Below are 20,703 nucleotides of genomic sequence, written 5' to 3' on the forward strand. Positions count from 1 at the left end.
TAATTTGATCATGCAGAAAAATATATGGATCTGCCATTTTGTTTAAAGTGCTATGTTGATGTAGACTTGCATATTTACTTTGGTATTGCAAAGTGATTTGTTTTCATGAAAATAAAACAGGTGTAGATACCTTAGTCTTCTCCAAAACTATTCCTGGCTACATTTTCTTTGATTTCCATGGACCTGCAGCTTGTAAATGACGAGCGTTGAGCTACACTATCTGGTGTCAGACTCTGGAAAATGACCTGAGGATGTGTGAGATACATGACAGATGAAGCATAGATATTAAAATACAATTATAGTGGCAATATAAATTCTTACAGGGAATTAGGAGTTAAAAAATGCCATTGTTAACAGTAGAATCCCACACAGTTTAGTGGAAAGATGGGAGAAGACATTGTTTTATGAAGTCTCTGATACCAGAGTCAAGTAGTATCAGCTGATTCTGAGCACCAAGTTGTAAAATGCATTTGTCTGTAATTATAACAGGGATTTAGAAGGCTGACTAATTTGGGAAGACAACTTTTTGTCCTATTCTTAGTTTTGAGCTGTAGAGGATCAGCTGTGAAACTGAACATTTGCTGATTCCATAGAAATTGTCTAGTCATTCAATAATTACATACACTATAAGACAAACTTTTTACTTTAATGATGACAAAGCCCATAATTTTATTAGTCAAACATTTTGGCAGATCTTGTTGGGACTGTTGAGATTTATGAAACATGTATAACTTTTAAATTTAACAAAATGACACTGCACTATCAAACTATTATGAAAAAGTTGATTTATTTTATGCAGTTGTAATTTAGTTTGGCAATGCACACACAAAATACTGAAAAGGATAAGGGAACTGTCTTACGCCACCATTTTTTATACAGGGCTTTTATCTTCAGTGTGATATAACAAATGCAGATAAATATAGTGCATTGTAAATATTTCATACAAATTGTAAGGGCAAGTTATGCTGAAAAGGAGTGACAAGAGCTTTGGGGATTTTAATCTGTTTGTTAGGTTCCTGGTTTTTCCTTTTGGTTTTCTTTTCTTCTGATAGTGACAAACTGAAAGGACAAGGTAGCAGAAGGAACAAGTTACACATGCTGACACAAGTTCTATAGTCCTGTATTTTCTCATGCTGATACTTTTTGCCACATACTTTTAATTAGAACTGTGATGATTGCAACAAATTAGGTCTCAAGAATTCAGCAATATTTAGAATGTATAATATTATTATAAAAGAGCAGGAACCGATCTATGCTTTTTGTAACAAAAGTTGAGTTTTTTGAGTATTTTTAAAGTTATAGTCTGTTTGGGCAGTACTTGTCCATGGTACTGAACATAATTTTGCCTTCATTTTTATGGCTAGTTTGTAACTGATCATGATGCAGATCTGGTATGGATTTGGCATAGATATGATTTGCTTGATTATTTAACGAGAGAGAAAAAGAAAGAAAAGGATACAGGTATTATTCTATAGCAGCAGATTTTGAGGTATTGTTCTGAGTAAAATCTTCACAAGTACTGAGATTTGAACTTCATTAAAAAAAAAAAAAAAGTTAAAAATAACACACTGATGAGGTAGTCTGCACAGAAAAAGTTTTGAAGAGCTTGCACACAGATCCAAAGTTTCAGTCTCAGAAGTTCTGGTACGATTAAAAGGGCAGACATGACAGACCACAAATTTCTGGGAAATCTTTAATCAGTGCATTAGATAGATGATGTCCTTTCATGATAACCATATAAGGATTATGTTTATATGCTAAATAGATATGAATGTTTTAAACTGAATTGACCTAAAAGCTTTGAATTCTTTTTAGTTGATGGAGCAATTACACAAAAAGAGAAGGAAATTACAAGGAAAAGCAGTAAGGGTCAGTGGAAGCTGATTGTAATTAGTAGTGCTACTTTTGCTCTGTGCTAAAGCTTCTCATCTATTTATTAATACAGCTAATTTGATTTTTGGTTTTAGCTTTAGCTGAATTAGGTTTATATAAATTGACTCTATATGAAAAGCTTCTGTCTTTTAACACGAAAGCTAGGTGGTGTATCTGTGTTTTAAATGACAGTAGTAGACAGCAGATTATGTGAAATACTACAAAAATGTACAAACACTAATAGTGGACAACAGATTAGCCTAAGGTTAAGTTTTTGAGTCTTGGTGTCATTCCCCTATTTTGCTCAATAATAAAGTTATCGAGTATGTGACCTTTGCATTTTAATAAGTTACTACCTTGGAAGAAGAGCTGTATTTCTCAGTTCTGCGTGATGGCTGAACAATCAAAGTATCTTTAAAAAACATGGTTTACATTTTTCTGCAGTGCTAGTGACTTCAAATATTACTTACTTTTAGCCTCCAAGGATATCCCAGCTATTAATTATTGTGGACTGCTCAACTCAAGCAGTACACAGCTGTACATAAAAGATGTTACATGAAAGAAATGAAAGAAAGAAGAAAGGAGGAAAGGAAGAGAGAGAGTGAGAAAAAGATAAAGATTTAAAGATAGAGAAAGATTAGTCTGAACCAGTGTGCACTCTGCTAGAAACAGCTGTCTGGTTTAAAATTTCAAATTCTTATTTCATCAATATTAATTGTAGCAAAAGTAAAGTAGAGACCAAGGACAAGAAGGGCCAAGAGAATACGATTGAAAGACGTCACAAAGCAGTGGCTGGAGATTCTAGTTAAGAGTGATAAGCATAGGAGGTAGGGGCATAAAGGTCAAAAAGCAGGCTAGTATAAAGCCTGGCAGAGAAGCTCAGGTTTTTTGAATTGAGATTGGTAGACTTACATGGAGGCATGTGAACATCTACACCCATAGTGGCACAGTTATGTGATTTTCTGCTGTCACCTTATAACATGATAGCCTAATAACCTTCCTTCTACCCTGTCAGTAACCACCAAATGAGCTGGAATAGCTGGTAAGGCTTTGATGGTGTAAGGGTAATGTCTGTTCCTGAGCTGAGCAGACTATAGTGTATTTCATGTTTTAGGAAGATATTATACTTTGAATGAGGAACACAGTGGTATTCTGTGACTAGTTCTAAAGCAATCTCACTGCTCTATTAAACTTCTGTATTTATAATCTCTACATTGGGTGGCTTTGTCAAGTCAGACATAACTAGGGTTATGTCTTCAGAAAAGATAAAGCAACTATTATTTTTCATTACTTTTTAATATAGACCATAGTGTATGAGGAATCCCATCTAAAATAAATGAAATTCCCTTAAGACTTTATAATCAAACAGATGACAGCAGAAAGCTTCTTACAATGAAGAGAGAAATAGAGCAATGGATTTCATTTTCCTGCACATTCTATTGTCTCTCATTTTCACTCCTTTCTCACTTTTATTGCATCCCTATGCACATATCCCACCTATTTGTTTTCTTCACTTTTCTTTCAAACTACCACTTTTCATAGTCTTTCTGTTTGGGCATTTGTCTGATGGCTTAGCACCTTTCCTCCCTTGTTCAGGACAAGTTCAGTGTGTGTGAGCCTTCTGGCTTTATTTTTTTCTGCTTCTTTGTTTTAGATTCCTCATGTATTCTTCACCAATAGATCAAATCTTTCATTCATCATCATTGCCATTCATTTGACCTGAACTTTCCTTGTAACAAGGTTATTTTCCTGACATTTGCTTGATAGATTTTTTTCCTTACAAACATCACAGAATTTCTACTTTCCCCCCCAAAAAATGCCATGCACATTATCATGTTTTCCTTTTTGAACCATTGTGAGTACCTTTAGTTTTTGTCCATCTCTTAGAAACTTTTATTTTAAAAAAGTGAGTTCATTAAAATCTGGTAAGAGAACACAAAGCGAGAAATCTTTGAGTTTTGACCAATGTAATTAAAAGTTTGAAAATGCTGTTATGATGAATATTATGGAGGTAAAGAATCGCAAAGTTGGAGTATTACTTCTGTATTTTGTAATTCCATATTGGCTCGTTCATTAATTTTGTGTTTAATATTTTCAACCTTGTTTCAAACCAAATTTTTCTGGTTTTGTATTCTTGTATACAACCTAGTGAATTTTGTGTTTTACACATGTGTCTGATGTCTCAATCTGTTTTCTCTTCACAGCAGAGACATTTAGCCTAAATAAGAATACCATGTAACAGATAAGGGACAAAGTGTAGTGTAATCGTCCTCAAAGCACAGCACTAGATATTCAAAAAGGGCTTCAGGGAAAATTTGAAATACTGAAAAGTAAGGGTCAAGGCAGTAAAACAGAAAAAGAAATGTTGTCTAATAAAAGGATTACTCAAACTTCATTGGGCTGTTGGTTTGACAGGAAACAGAAGTCATTATATCATTATTTAGTTGCACTAGCGACCAGCTTTTTTGTTCAAAAAAATCCTGATGATCTCTTAGAGGAACAGGAGTTAGCCTAGTTCACTCATTTTTCTTCAGCATGAACTTTCTTACTTTCAGTTATGAAAAGCATGAAGGTGATGCTTAACAAAAAGATCTTTCTGCTCCTTTAGTGGAAACAGATGGAATTTTGTTTCTTTGTTGTTATTGTGAATGAACAGTAAGAATGGTGAGATTGCTGTGGGCCAGATTGTAGCAAAAAAACACGCTGATTTAGTACAGTAGAACAAATCGACTCAGAGAGCAATTATGACTGGTGCCTGATCTATTATTTGTGGCCTATCATTCAAGTAATCCTCAGTGAATATTGTGATTTTAATAAAATCCTTAAGTGACCGAACTCAAGAAGTTCAGAGTGAGTGATGACAATCTATACTTGACTCATATCATTGTGTCTCCGAGAAGAAAAATTTGCAATATAAAAGTTGTACATATCTGTGAATACAGCATTGGAAATACTGCTACTGTGCAAAGAAAATCTGGAAATGAGAACTGTATTTCTGAATGTAGGAACTTAAAAGTACTTCAGAAATAAAATGATTATCCAAAATAAGTTGAGAACATCTTGCAGCTTCAGGGTAACAATTAACTTTTCAGACACTTGAAAGAAAGTCTAATGAACTACTACTCCTCTTATTTGATTTTTATGCCATTCTAGTCCACTGGCAGCAGTTTGTAATTTGCATTATGGTAAGCTGATAAGAGAAGAATCTGATTCAGCAGATGTTAAGTGGATAGGTTGTTCAAAAAAGGAAATATAAATTAGAAATACAGAAACAAAGTTTAGATTCATCAGTTACCTGACAACACAGCTGACAGTGATGGAAACTTTTTGTATATTTCTGTACCTATCATTTTTTCAAGCAATAGATGAGAGTACAGATTTTTAAGACATAGTCTTTAAAAGAATTTTTTCTGCATTGCTCATGCAGTGGAGGAAACGTTTTTCAAATCATAGACAGCTTTGTGCTACCTTTCCCAGAACTGTAACAGTTACCATGCTTGGATTTTGACCTCTATCACAATTAGTAGCCTAAATTCTACCACTATTTATTAATTTATTAATTATTTTTTTTCTGAAGCATATTATTTTGATCTTCCTGGCACTCAGATTATATTTTATAGTCCCTGAGTTATGTAGAAATAGTTACGGCTTTTGTTTTGGCCCAAACAAAAACTTCACTGGTGTACACAAAGACCATAGACTTGGATAAGTGTGAATTGAGATGCTTTTGACTAGAGTACCTGACTACAGCAGGTGCAAGTGTTCAGTAGAAAAATACTGGGTACAATTATGTCCTCAGCACATACGACAATCATGTGACCAGTACCACCATTCAGTCCTAGAATATTTTAGCTTTATTTAAAAAAAAAAAATCAACAAGATTCAGCTCTATTATAATTGAAATGAGACTGTACTCTTTTTCTCACACTAGCACTATTAGAAGGCATATCTCAATGTACACAGTCATTACTACTGAGATGCTGCTCCTGTCAGTTCAGCTTCTAGCAGTTAAGTGCGTTTACAAAAGCTAATAAAACATTAAAAGACTGCTATAAGTCTAAATACTAAAGATGCAAAGATACTACTCTTATAAGCAATTGCACTCTCTATGTATCCAGAAAAGCAGTTTCCTTTCTTATATCCCACTTCACAGTATTGTACCTTACTTGTTTTCAGGTCTCCATCCTGAAAGTGCAAGCCTTTGGAGCCACTGTGTAAATGTACTTCGTTATTCCTGCCCCGTTACAGAAAATAGCAGGTTGCCTAAAAACCTACAAAAATGTTAACTAGTATGAACAAAGTCAGATTTTGCATACTTAATGTATTTAGGTGTAGCACTTTGCATTTCATCCCTGGTTTTCATTTTCACCCATGTTACTGGTTTCTTTGATCTGGTAGGCTTAACAGTGAAGTCAAGTCTTAGAGACACAGAGATCTCCTGGCTTTATTAGTTTGTAGGAGTGGGACACTGCAAGGAAGATTTTTAAAGGCATTTAGGTATCTGGAGATGCAGATAGGCACTCAGCCTGAATTCTCAAAAGAGGCTTAGGTGCTTAGGAACACAAAGGAGAAGAGTGGAAAGCTGGGAAGTAATTTGGGAAACTAGGTACCTAGTCACCTTAGAAAACAGAGTCTTACGTGCACAAGAATAACTGATAGGATTAGTAGAGCGTGGTGTTGATACTCGAGTATGTCCTACTCCTATCAGAACCAAAAGCATCTTACAAGTGGTTCTTAAAAGTATTCAGTTAGATTACAATGTACCCTATATTCACTGTAGAAGGAGATAGAGTGTTTTGTGTATAGTATTCTTAGGCAAGTGAAATAAAGTTTCATTGGGGGGGGAAGATAATATAAATAAGAGATTAATGTAAAGCAACCAAGGGAAAAATATTTTTTGATCCTAATTTTCTGTCTCTGTGCTTTTCAAACCAAGAGTTCAGCATGAAAAGGTATGTGAGAAATGTGAGTTATGATGTGCAGATGTTAAATTACTGAAAATGTTTTTAGCAATCAGGTACAAAAATTATTAAAGAGTGTAAGGTAGGAGATTACATTTTTTCCAAGAAACATTCAGCCTAAGGCTTTCTTGGTTTCAGTCGGGCTCATATTTAGCTTCTACACAGAATATTTGTTAAGATGATGAGGGAATATTTGGACTTGATGATCTTTGAGGTCTTTTGCAACGTTGTTGATTCTTTGATTCTAAGATGATGATGGTAAGAAAAGGTAAGCTGTAATTCTCAATTTTGACCACTGCAAATTCACCTTCTTCCCTTGTTTGCGGAAAAATAGTTTTGTTTTGCCTCTTGATTTAGTTATTTTAAACATTGTTTGTAGACTTAAGTGGGAAGTTTAAGTAGTACTTTGCCTACATTTCCTTTTAATTTTCTTTTTTTTTCTTTTTTTTTTTTTTTTCCAGTAGTATGAACTTTATAAATATGATCTATAGCTCTGCAGTTGACTTTTACCTTAATCTCTGTTCCTAAATGGGACATCTATAAAATGCATCTCCCTGGGTTTTACATGATTCTTTGTATAAGAAGTTACTGTTTTGAGGTAAGCATCTTGTATCACAGTTCTTTCTCTTTGAGGAGACATTGTGATTTCTGCATTTACTCTTTGTGGCAATCATAGCAATAAGTAGTGTGAGCAATCTGGTAATATAAGCTTAGAGCTTGATATAGTGGTAGGCCATGCTTAGCGTAAGTGTAGAAGTAATTAGTAGTTTAGCAAAATAGTGCTGTGCTAGCAGCGTGTAACTAAAACAAAGTACTGGTAGCTGTAAACACGAAGAGTTATCTTGGAATAGCAGGATGCATACGTCGATCAACAACTTCATGTGATATTAGTATTTTAACCACTAATGTATAACAGTAGGGCGTGTGGACAATTGTGGGGAACCAATGAAGCTATGCCAACTATGCTCTGTGAGTCTGTGTGTTTATATAAGCTGTAGAGGTTCCCTAATTAAACTGAACAATACTTAGATCATATTGGTTGTCCCTATTGATTCCGAACTCCATCGTCCACAACTCTTAACCAGATGCTGTCTAGTTTGGCTTTGTATTATCACTTGCACTAAAGCTTCATATCAAAGATAAGCCTAGGAAGTAGAAATCCCAATATTAAGACCATTTGTATACTTTTTCCATTAAAATTCTAGTATAGCATAATATGAATATTAAAACAAAAAGGTTACACAAATCTGCATAAATAAATTTGAGTATTTTATTACTGGAGACTCCGTTTCCTTTGATATGTACAACTTCTTATGGTATAACAGACAACATAAACTTCTAGGAGTTTATTTAATTAGTCTAGGTACCTTGGTAAATTAAAGTAAGTATGCTCCACAAGAGTTTTAAATTACCTTGGGTAAATAAAAAAATAATTGTGGAACTCTATAAAGGTACTTGTTTAATTTTACGATCATACATTAACACACTTTGATTAATTATTATTCTGAAACAAATTTTTTTTTTAAGCCAAACCTCAACTTTCTTCAAATGTCCATCCAGAAACATGAGCTTTTTTTTCTTTGTACTGGCCTATTCTCAAAATGTTTTGGCTGATACGGTCTTTCATGTTATCACTTGCAAGCTTGGCCATCTAGGCATTCCTTGTAAAGGGCTGAGAGTCAGACTGTGAGGTGACCAAGGATGTAATTTAACATGGTGTAATAGCTCAGAGTCAGAAAGTGTCTGCTGCATCCTAAATCACTGCTTCTTTCTTCAGGATGAACCAAGAGTGTTCTGTATGAGAGCCTATGTAATGGGATCCTTAACTTTTCATTGTTACTGTTCATCTTCCCCTTTTTTATTACTCCCAAATGGAATTTTATTACTGTGTTATTGGCCTTACTTTCAGATTCTGCAACTTTCATCTCTTCCACTTGCAGCCAGTTAAGAATTCCCCGAGCATCCTTATCAGCCGTGGACAGCAACCACTGCACTGTGCAGGGTTGCTTAGGAACAAAATTGATGCTTTTTGACATGGTGGATTACACCTGCAACACGCTGGTCTCCAAACTCTTACTTCCCACAGAGGAATGAAAAGCAGAGACATGGAAGATGCCTGAATGTGAAGGGTGTATATACTTTTTTGGGTTTAGGATATCTAATCACTTAGCTGTTGGCAAATATCAAGTTAAGAATTGTGGCCTTTCTGTTGAAAGCACAGTAAAAAGTTTTTCATAACAACTCTTTTTAACAGAAGCTTTGTAATTTAAATACTGCAGTATCTCGTTCGCTTGTAGAACTGAGGGCTTTTAGCTTTTCTGAGCTTCTTTGTTGGCTTCAGTTACTGATGCATTTGTTTGCATCAGTTGTTCAAACCCATGTTGAGACATGAATATCAAGGACTAGGGACAGGCAGAACTAGATAAACATAGTATATGCACCTATTCCCATAAATATAATGAGACCTTACCTAAGTTGCAGATGCAGCCATTTCTAGTGTTTATTTGACATGTATTTGTATGAAATTAAATTTTTAATATTTGCTTTGTAGACTCCACAGGGATTGAGAATTTACTTAGCATTTGCCTTTTTGGCACCAGGATTGAAAATTTCAAAAAGTACAAATTGAAACTTCCCCATAGAGCAAATCTACACATTGACTGGCTTAATGATTTGACAAGCTCAGTGTTAATCATTTTACAAGGGAAAGGAGTACTCAAGTTTTATTTGATTTGCTTGTGTCAACACATATGATGTTAATCTGTGTCAAAAGGTGCTGAGTTTTAGAAGTAAATGTTGTAAAGGAATCTCTTTTGAAAAATAGACATGTAATATGTGATATTACTATGCTGTCTTTCTTGGACCATGTTACTGCTTCTGACACCTCTGCCCATTTCACCCCATGTCAGCCAGATCATTGCAGAAATAGTACCTGCTGAAAGACTGCAACAATTATTACTCATTTAACCTGAAGTTTCTTCCCTTCCAAGGTCCAAACTTTGGAAAATTAATGCTCTAAATTGTTCATGGGAGAAGCAATGTTCCTAGTCATGCTGATGAGCCCTTCAGCACGTTTCAGCCTCTTCCTGTACTGGCAGAGCCACGACAGTCTCTCTTCCTCTGGGGACAGACACAGCTGCAGACCACAGATGATGCTGACTAGCTGTGTCTGGCACACACTACAAATGATTTCAAACTACAGACACCTTTGTACAGCCATGCATACATGTAAGATAAAAACCTAGCTGTGGGAGGGAGAGATAGGAATGAGTATTTTTTCAGGTCTCTAGAAGATAGAAGAGAATAACTGGACAAATCCCCATGGATGCAACTGCCTTCTGTCTTGAGCCACTGTCTGCTCTGAGCCCTTTTCACACCTTGAGTACAGCATGATGATTTAGCCAGTGGGTTTGGTCGTGCAGTAGGAAAGAGGTTGTGGGTCTTGCAACAGAAGGCATGTGAGCTTTCCTTATTTCTGTATGCAGTCATCATATTTAGTGTGCACTGTTTGTTACATCTTTGCAAACAAGTTAAATAAATGCAGATGAAAGTGCTAGACAGTGTGGAATTCTGGACATGGCAATGGTTTAAAATGTGAATTTGGATCCACATAAGTGGATTTGAAAGGTAGTCATATCAAAAGGCTGGAAACAAGTTGGTTCATCTCTTCAGTGTCAGTGGTGTATCTTCCTCAACATGCTTGCTGATACCTATTTTCGAGCTCCCTATACCCAGAAGTTCCTGTGTTTTCAAAGTAAACAAAGATTTCCTTAAATAAGCCTTTCTTATTGTCTGTATATAGTTCTTCCCCCAGTCCCTGTGTTTGTATGGAAGGATATAGCTATGGAATGTATAGATTGCATCTTGGGTGTGTGGGTTTTTAAAGAAGACAATCAGGACACAGAACTCTTTTAAGGGAGACAAGTAGGACATCCTTTTTAAAAAAATGAGACAATCAGGACACACTGTACAATAAAATTATTATAGAAGAATCCGGAGGTGGAATTCAAACTTACTTCTTTGCAAGTTGCTTACCATCTCTAGGAGGTATTTATAAGCCTGAACTTACTCCTCCAAAAGTAAAATCCTACTGAACTAGTCATCCTTGTCTCACTTAGGGGGTAATGAAGAGCAGGAGGTGTCTGGAGGTGCTCATTCCTTTGCAGTGAGTCTAAATGAAATTTACTATGATTATCAGAGATTGAAATATTTAAACAATAAGTGAAATGGGTGAGGTAAATCTCAACCTCCCTGTCTGGCTGATTTGGTCTTGTCTCCTCCTTCATGGTTATATAACTCTGAAAGCCCATAACATATTCCTTTCAAAGCAAAGTACGTGCTTGGGATTTGACGGCAATTTCCACTTCATCAAAAAGGCAATATGTCTGCTACTTTTAAACTCAAAATACTCTTGTTTTGTGTAACCCTCAAGGTCATTTCAGTGCTATTGACATTTTTTTTGCCTTTTCCAAACTGCACAAAACTCACCAAATTTGGAAAAACAATAATAAATTTGAATGTCTCTGTTCATTTGGAAGAAGCCTCTGAAAAACAAATAAACATTTAAATAAGTATCCACAGAAATCTGCAGGAAAGAATCCATCCTTCAAATAGCCATGCTTTTGAATTAAGATGTAGAGACTTCATAAACCTTGACTTCAAAGGGTTGTAAACTATTTTTCTTCTTCTGATTTGGAAATCTAAACAGTAGTCCATGTGTTGGTCTTGTCAACTGTTTCACTATTGCTCATTTTTAAAGTGCACCTGTGGAGAGGTCTCAAGCATGTTCACCCATTCCAGTGTCTTCCAAGAGGTGTCAGAGCTCTGGACTGCAGCTAGGTATTGCCAGTGATAGCTCTGAAGCAGACTGGGAACCTTAGAGACACACTAAACTAAATTGCAGCAGGGACATTCTCCTCATTGTAGTATTCATTTTCACGTTAAATTAAATTTTTAAATCACTATTTTCTTCAAAGATGCCTCTGGACAGGAGCACTGCAGAAGCTTGAGGGCCACAGGAGAGGATTACGGTCAAAACTCTTTCAGAATTGATGTCTTTCTCATTTACCTTCTGAACTTTGTTCACTTCTCTGCAAATCATACCAATCTCTCTGGTGAGGAAATTCTGTAATTGGATATGAAATCCTGTTACCAACAATGACTTGGTTTAACTAATTTTAGTTCGTCTTCATGTTCTGCTTTTCCAGAGCAGCAAATTTCAAATTTGCCAGCTTGTAGAGTGCCGTACCAGTGTGACATAACCACATTCCCTTCAGTATCTTTCTCTTGTGTGTAAGATTTCATGAAATTATGTTCCTTTATGCATTGACTAGCACGATAGCATTTTTTTCCTTGTGAAAAGAGATCCATAAACTGCAGAACAAATAATATTTCCTCTTTTTCTCCCTCATCTAGACAGATTTGTCATAAGCTTCCAAACAAGCTCTGGTGGTGCTATCCTGCACCACTACAGAATGTTTGCTTCTCATTTGAGGGGCAACAGTGGTTATTTCATAATTTGGGCATATTTATTTTGATTTAATTGTATTTTAAAAAATACCTCTTGTCCTATTTGCTGTTCAATTAAATACATCTTACAAGCTTTAAGAGTGCTAATGTTGATGTGAGAGAATGTAGGCTTGTTCTTAAGCTTCCTCCTTAATTGGAACTTGGAACAAGTCCTTGTATGAATACAAGTTTATTTACATTCTTCTGAGACTTGTGATATTTTTAATATGCCAACCACTTTTTATGCTGTCTCAAGAAACAAATTGAGAACAGGGAGCTATGCAGCATGTTTGCAAAGAAATTACTTACCTAACTAGTTTTCTAGAGAGAAACACAATGTTTGAAATCCTAGTACTTCAAGAGAGCAGCCTGCTAGTGACTGGTGTTTGGCACAGGTTTGGTGTTTGGGGTGGTGAGATGTGAGGTGAAAGAGATATGGTGCTCAATTCTTTCTGTATCTTTACAAGAAATGCCCAGCAATTTATGGCTTAATCAAAGAGCTGTTTTAATAAGACCGAGTAAGAGGAATATATATAGCTAGTTAATCTTATGCCTCCTCTGATGTTGGAAGTCACATTCATACAGCATTGGATGGATTTTCTCTTAGCACACTGCACAGATCCTCCTGCTTTTTGTTTTCTGTCCTATTGTATAATTTAGAGCTTTACAGTAACACAGCTCTATTCATAAACTATGTTCTTATGAGAACTCTATGCACTTGTGGATGAATGTTCCTCCACAGGCTCCTCTGCTCTGGTTCATCCTGTGGACAAGGCATTTGTACAGCACAGCCTGTACACCATGATGGACACAGAGCACAGACTTCTCCATGTACCATGGTCTCCCAATCAGATTCACTATGACAAGTGTGTGGTGTGAGGTAGAAGTGCAGTAGATTTTGATACTACAGTATAGAAACTGGTGATTTATTTCCTGAGTCTGTTTACTGAATATGATCAGAGAATTATAAAAGGACTCAAGAACTTTTGCAAAGATAATATCAGGGCAGAGTTAGTATGTTCACTTAAACATCTAGAACTTTTTCCAGAAGAAACTTCATGTTCCTACACATTGCACAATAAAATACCAAGAGTTCTTTACGTGTAATGTAATAGAAAATCTATTCAAGAATCTCTGAACTTGGTTTTTTCTTAAGTGAGACTTTGATTAAAGCAAAGTGTAGCTGGATGATATAATTTATAAATTTCCAGTTTCCAAAAATCTATGAAAGAAAACCACTTATTCTTTATTGCTATTTTGTTTAGAAATATAAAATAAAAATTTGAAATGAAAGGACAAATAGTTTCATCTGAGTTGCATTTAGGATTTTAGTTCAAAGCAATTTTGACCTTTCATCTGTATATGAAAAGAAGAATATTTTTCACAAACAATGCCATGAGAGAAGATTTCATCTCATGAGGAAAGGCCATACTCCAGCCATTACTGTTCCATTTTTTTTCAACTAAAAAAAACCCCAAACCAACTCACCAACCAAAACACAAACAAACAAACCCCCCCAAACAAACAAAATTAGAATAAATAATGGCAAAATATCCACTCATGCATATCAAATACAAAAGCCACATCTGCTTTGGGAACTCCTTGAGTTACAGATTGTTAAAAGCAGAGAAGGTACCACTGAATCATAGAATGTTTTGTGTTGTGGTCACTGTATTCTTGCCTTTGCTTATGTTCTACCCTTTTCTTTTGCTTCTGAACACTGATAGGGGGTTTAGCTAAATGGCTCCTTCATCTTGACCTCTCATGTTCTCTGTTAATGGAAATCAGTGTGGGTTGGATAAGGCTTAGATTAGGGAAATAAACTTATTTATACTTTTCCTAAATTCTTTTTAAAAACCGTGGGCAATAGATATAAGATAGCTGTCCTTAAATATCAAAGGTTCAGAGAATCCAAGAATTTTATAGAGCTTGAAAACTGTGCAAATAGGAAAACAGCTGCTTTTAACTCAGATGTTTGCTACATCTCTATTTTATTCAGCTATTTATATAATCAAGTAGTAACCTACAGGATGAGGAGAACTTATGTCAGATTTAGAACACTTAAACTTAATAAGCATTTCAAGGGAAGATGAATAAATGCTGCAACACCTGGGAGTACTGAATGCCTTGCAGGACTTGGTGCTGCTCATTTGATCCAAAGCCCATGGAAATCAATTACAGAGTTGGATTTGACCTGAGAGGACTTTGTATCAACCTAACATATGAACAACTCTGGCAACATATTGACTAGGATAACAATTGTTTGTTTGAGTTATCTCAGACTCTAAGGAATTAAACCAAACTCCGTGGAAGTGCAACAGGGGTTCCTGCAATGCATGTTTTGCTCAGTTTCTTACAGCTAAAACGTGATCAAGTTGGCATATTTTTTCCCTTTAGCTTACCAAAGCCTTGTTAACTCACAGAAACTTTCAGGCAACCTTGAAAGGATATCACATATTAATAGCATCAGAGAACATGACAGCCAGAGCCTGATGTAACTAATTTTAGACTGGTATAACAGTGCTATTTATAGCAATAAAGGTTTTATCTGTTAGTTTAACTGTTTACTAAAATAGTCAGTGAAAAATGTGCCATATGTTCTATTTCCTCACTACCATGCTGATATAAAGGACTTCTAAACTGATAATTGTGCTGATACCTTGAGATTGTCCTGCTTAGCTATATTAGGAAAAGTTCATACATAAAATGGGCATAAAGAAGAAATACTCCCTTCCCTAACAAGAATCTGTCAGTCAGTTAAAATGAATGACTGGCTAAGACCCATACATATCATTGGCACAATGGTTATCATAGGCGCTTCTGTGCTTACTTGCCCTTGCACGTAAAAATCCATCATTCCCGTTGAGAAGGTCCGCACTTTCTTACACTTCTTCCATATATGATGGCCATTAGCTACATAATTTGTTTTACCAAAAACCCAAAAAGCTTGCAGTTATTTCTTTTTTCTGATATGAGACACAAATGCCAATAATCTGAAAATCCTGGAAGAAGAACTTTGAGAGAGTAGCTTTTATTCTTAGGTTTTATTTCCTTTAAGAGCATGTTGCAGCTTTTTTGGCATGGATGCACTGGATGAGTGACTTTATGCATATTCACAACTGTTTCTTGGAAGGAAAGGGCTTATTAAACAGTAATCATATAGCATATGTAAATTAGTTTTGTGGATAAACACATATATTCATTCTCATTGCTTGAGATGGGTTGTGGACTAAAAAAAAAGTTTTTCTGATGGCATTTACTCCTCCAGGAATTTTACCAGTCATCTTATGTGTGATTTCCTTTTCTGCCTCAGAATTTTCTTTTTCCTTATGTCATATACAAATAATGCTGATTTTTTTTCTGTTCCTCTTGAATCATGTAATTGGAAAAACCCAGCCAGCCAACAAACAACAAAACACCCCTATATGTACACACCAGAAGTGTCTTCACTTTCCACTTGAATCTCATTCCAGGATAATAAAACTAACTGACCATGATGTCAGAGCTGTGAATTCTTCTTTTTTTTCCTTTTATTTTGCCTTCAGATTTGGGGTCCTGTTCTCTACAATGATCTGATGCAGTCTAACTGGTTCTTATTTAATTTCCAATCTTCTTTCCTCAAGATGCTGTTTCTTAATGGCATTGTGCATTGAAACAGAGTGACAGCATCTTTCTCAGCAGAAGCTACAGAATGTATTGAACAGGTTACCTAAGAAAATGTGTGTGCTGATATTCTTGTGAGACATTATGATTATATTTAGGCTTGAGGTGAGGAGAAAGTTCTTCACAGAGAAAGTTGTTAGCCATTGGAATAGGCTGCCCAGGGAGGTGGTGGAGTCACCATCCCTGGAGGTGTTCAAGAGGGGATTGGATGTGGCACTTGGTGCCATGGTTTAGTAGTCATGAGGTGTTGGGTGACAGGTTGGACTTGATGATCTTTGACGTCTCTTCCAACCTTATTGATCCTATGATTCTATGAGTAGCCTCTGTACATGTCTTTAAAGAGTTCTGGGTAAAGATTTTTTCACCTAATTGCATAGAAAAAAGGTAAAACATACTTAATTCACAGCAGTTAAATATTCTGTCCTTGATAGGGCTCTTCATAAGCAGTAAAAAACACAGCTGAAATGACATTCCAAGATATAACACATTTCTAGAAGAAAAATGATGTACAGGAATATTAGGGAACCCCTCTACAAAGTAGTGAAATTAAATGAGAGAACCTACAGCAAATCAAACTAAAGAAATATACATCGTGAACATGATATCTTGTGATACAAAAGGCCATTAGAAAGAACCCCGCTAGAAAGTAGTGAAATTAAATGAGAGAACCTACAGCAAATTGAACTAAAGAAATACACATAGTGAACACTGTATCTTGTGATACAAAAGGCCATTAGAAAGTACAGGGGAAATTAGTTACTGTATTTGAAAAATATTGGTAAATATTTTGTCTTTCTAAATGCAGAAGTAATTTCATGCTAGTTTCTTTTAATTTGTGTCAATCTTATTGATCTAACACAAAATAGAAGTATTTTTCACCTGTGGGGTGGGTTTTTTTTGTTGTTGTTGTTGGTTTTTTGTTTCCTAAGCAGCAATATAGATAAACAGATGGAAAAGTTAATTATTTCTACCAGCATTTGGGTTTGGAGGTGAAGCCCACAGGACCCAGTGGAAAGGCTTTAATTTTCTTCAGCAGGCTTTAGATCAGGATTCTAGTTATGTTTTACAGTGTATAATCTAACATTTCTATGTCATTAGTTCATAACTTCAAAAGAACTCACTCCAGCAGGGACCAGAGTCATGGATTTTTTTTTCCACACGAAATCCAAAGTAAAAATTTTGCCCTGATTTCCTTACCAGAAAGCAAGGCATCTCTCTTATGATAGAATGGTGTGTGGGGGGGAGGAAATCTGAAAGCTCTGCTAAAAAATGTTGGGTTTCAAATGTTAAATATGTCATGGAATGGTTTACTTACTTTATGTAATCCACTCCAAAATGTGTGTCTCAGCCATCAAGTTGGAACATATCAATGTGTAAAAAATGCAATTACTCCTCAGGGATGAGGCGAGCTCTAATAGTTGTATGCTGCGCAAGCTTCTGAGACCAGACACCGTGACGATTTTGTAGGCATCTCATTAACGAATTGTAGTGCTGCAGCATGCTTTGCTTTACTTATTTATTGAAGAGATAATGGGAAATAACTGGTTTCTTTGTGAAGTCATAAATAATATGACAGAAGGATATTAAATGCACTGAAATGTGACAGAGAAGCTAAAAAACTTTGGGGGTTAGTATTTTATGGTGCAAGTTCTCTTTTACCAGTACATGTGAAACCAACAGATATGTTTTAGCTGGCTTTTGTGAACAATTACTAATTTGGTGTGCCAGCTACTGAAATGTGGGTTACTTATAAAGAGTATTCAGTTTATCTATTTTGCAGTAACATTCAGAAGTTACTGAAGAATAAATCTTCTTCCCTTTTATATTTATTTTTTGTTATTTATTTCTTCCTAGCTTTCTCTATTTTTTATTTTATACCAAGACAGTATTTCTCTGTTTTTAAATTCCTGATACAAAATACTGGTTCTACAAAGTATTAACATTTCTGACATTCATTCTGTGCATCCTTTGTTGTCAGTGGGAGTCCTGTCCTGAAGCTGCATGCAACCACACACATGGTCCGCTGTGACTTTGTACACTTGATAAAAATAGATCCTAGCTTTTATCCAGTTGTATGTGTGTGTGGTTTAGTCATGGGGTCTGTGGTGACAGGTTGGACTTGATGACCTTTGAGGTCTCTTCCAACCTTGGTGATTCTGTGATTCTGTGTGCGTATGTGTGGCTGAACTAAACACAGAAAAATGTGTTTTATTATGGATTTCTGACATAGCACTGAGCTCCAGATTGAGGTAACACTGTCCTCTCCTGTCTTCATTCCTGTACTTTTCACAGGGATTTATCATGCAGGACACTGTAAATTTCATCAGAGACTCTGGTGATTAAAGAAGTAACAATCTCTTCAGTTAGTCTTGAGAAAATGTCTAAGTATCATGACCCCAGGATTCTTTACTGTAAATTTGACTCAAAATTTAATGTAACAGAATCACAGAATTGTCTAGATTGGAAAAGACCTTTAGGATCATCAGGTTCAATTGTTAGCCTAACACTGACAAGTTCTCAGCTAAACAATATGCCTAAGCACTTAATCTACAAGACTATTAAGTACTTCCAGAGATATGGACTCCCCCACTGCCCTGAGCAAGCAGTTCCAATGTCAGATAGCCCTTCCAGAGAAGAAATTCTTCCTAATACCCAACTTGAAGCCATTTCCTCTTGTCCTATCACTCATTACTTGGTTGAATAACCACCCCTTACCTATAATGCTAGTATATATGACAGAGCTCCGCAGCAATGAAGCCTGTTCTACTTAGGTTTATATACCCTGTCCATCTTAATCTTACTCAAGCACCTCTATTGTAAACATGTTTCTACAAGTTGAACAAATTATTTTTCCATCAGCAATAGGATGCCCTTCAAGGTTGGCAGTTTAGACATTGTTGCAGCAGGCAAGTGCTGAGGTCACAAATGTGTGGATCTCAGTCACTGCACCAGTGTGAATTTTGTCCACGCAAAGCGTTTTGTGGTTTTATAGCATCCATTACCACATCTTCGACAGATTAAGCTCATCTTCTGAAGCATGACCTTCTTATTGGAGGAGTTCCAAGCATTTTCATATGGTGTAGCAAGCCTTGTTTCTTGCTTATCTCACTTACACCAGTTTTACAGCAGTATATATCCATTGTTTCGTGAGATACTCCTAGCTTATGATAATGTGAAAATAGAGTGGGGCCTGATTTGTCATGCTTAACACTACTAGCAAAATAAAGTTTTAATTGTTTCAGAGCAGGGGGATGTATGAAACATGTAAAGCAATTCTATTGTGTTTCAAGTGATGTATATATAAAAATCTGAGGTTAGAATTATCATCAGCTATTCCAACTATTATTATCATTAGCTATTCCAACTGTTATGTGATGCTTTTTATTGTAACTTGAAAATTCTTTTCAGGGCCATCAATATCACAACAACTTAAGAAAATAAGTGTTCATTTTTTTATGGAGCACTGGAGTGGGGATTTGGTGCTCCATACTACACTTGTACAAAGCATAATTTAATCTCCAATTGTTTAAATAACTGAGAAGCCACAGGATGAAAACGCCACTTAGTCCTACAAAACAAGTTATGCACAGTCTTTCTCATCAATTTTAGGAATCCTTGATCCTTGGAATTACAGCAGATGAGACACACTCTTCTTGTGATAATACATAGCCAAAATGACAGTTCACTGTCCCTAAAGTGTCTGTCCATTCCAGCTAGCTGCTTCATGTGGATTATTGTTATAACTGAATTTTTCTTGTTTGCACGTTTTGAATCCCATATCAGGGGTGGAAAAAAAAAAAAAGAAATTAAGGTTTCTCTTTAAATGTCAGTTCTGCAAGTTGGGAAGCTGTGGACTTCTCACATGAAAAGTTACAAAGAAGTTACATTTTGAATTATTATCTGTATAATAAATAGAAAGATACAGGATGTAACCTGGAGGGGGGGCAATTTTGGTACTATTTGCCGTTGTAACTCTCTTCTTAAAACTGGTTGAGACGTCTCTGAATCTTTAGTAGAGTATTTCTATCAGCAATCCATCCAATTAAGCCGCCACACATGGATAATCAGGGATAATAAATGTATACCCTTGCTTGGAGTTTCAACTAAAAGAGGTAATAGATTGGATCACAGTCATGTTTCACCACAAGTGGTTTGTGGTCGAGTAAGTCTACATTCATTACTTTCCATGTTAATACTGTTGCAAGCTATTTCAACAACATTTCCAAATACAGCGTTTCACGAAGTATGCACCTAACATTGTTGGTAAATTCTAGGTCAGTTTTTTTTTGCAGGATATATGTTAAAATACCACATAGCAGGTCTGCTTAGCAAAAGTAGTAGATGTTCATTAATCAGAGAGAATATTCAGTGTATTGCCTCTTCTTTCTTGTGAGAGTTATAAACACAGATACCAAATATCTGCACTGCTCTGTGGCTGAATTTAATTTCCTCTAAGCAGTTATGGGTTTTGAATAAGCTGATTAAAAAAAAAAAGAGAGAGAATAAAACATAATTTTGTATGGCAGTTTTTACTGTGGCTTAAAAGCATGAATGACACAGTATGTCTTAAGCATTTGTTTGTCCAAATGCAGTGGAGAACTTCTTTCAATATGTATGATAAAATAAAATTGCACTGAACACTTTTCAACCATGAGCAAATTCATCGGGAGAATTGTGAAGTGATAAAGCTTAATTCTGA

The 20,703-nt window shown here is 35.7% G+C and overlaps 1 protein-coding gene across 2 annotated transcripts in view; it reads left to right on the forward strand.

Annotated features, from left to right (window-relative positions):
* Positions 1-20,703, forward strand: part of KCND2 (potassium voltage-gated channel subfamily D member 2) — a 345,592-nt gene that overhangs the window by 3,151 nt on the left and 321,738 nt on the right. The gene's annotated exons all lie outside the window — the stretch shown is intronic.

The sequence above is a fragment of the Melanerpes formicivorus genome, unplaced genomic scaffold (assembly GCF_026170545.1).
Source record: "Melanerpes formicivorus ecotype bairdi unplaced genomic scaffold, bMelFor1.0.p_v2 SCAF_3, whole genome shotgun sequence".
Classification (NCBI taxonomy): domain Eukaryota; kingdom Metazoa; phylum Chordata; class Aves; order Piciformes; family Picidae; genus Melanerpes; species Melanerpes formicivorus.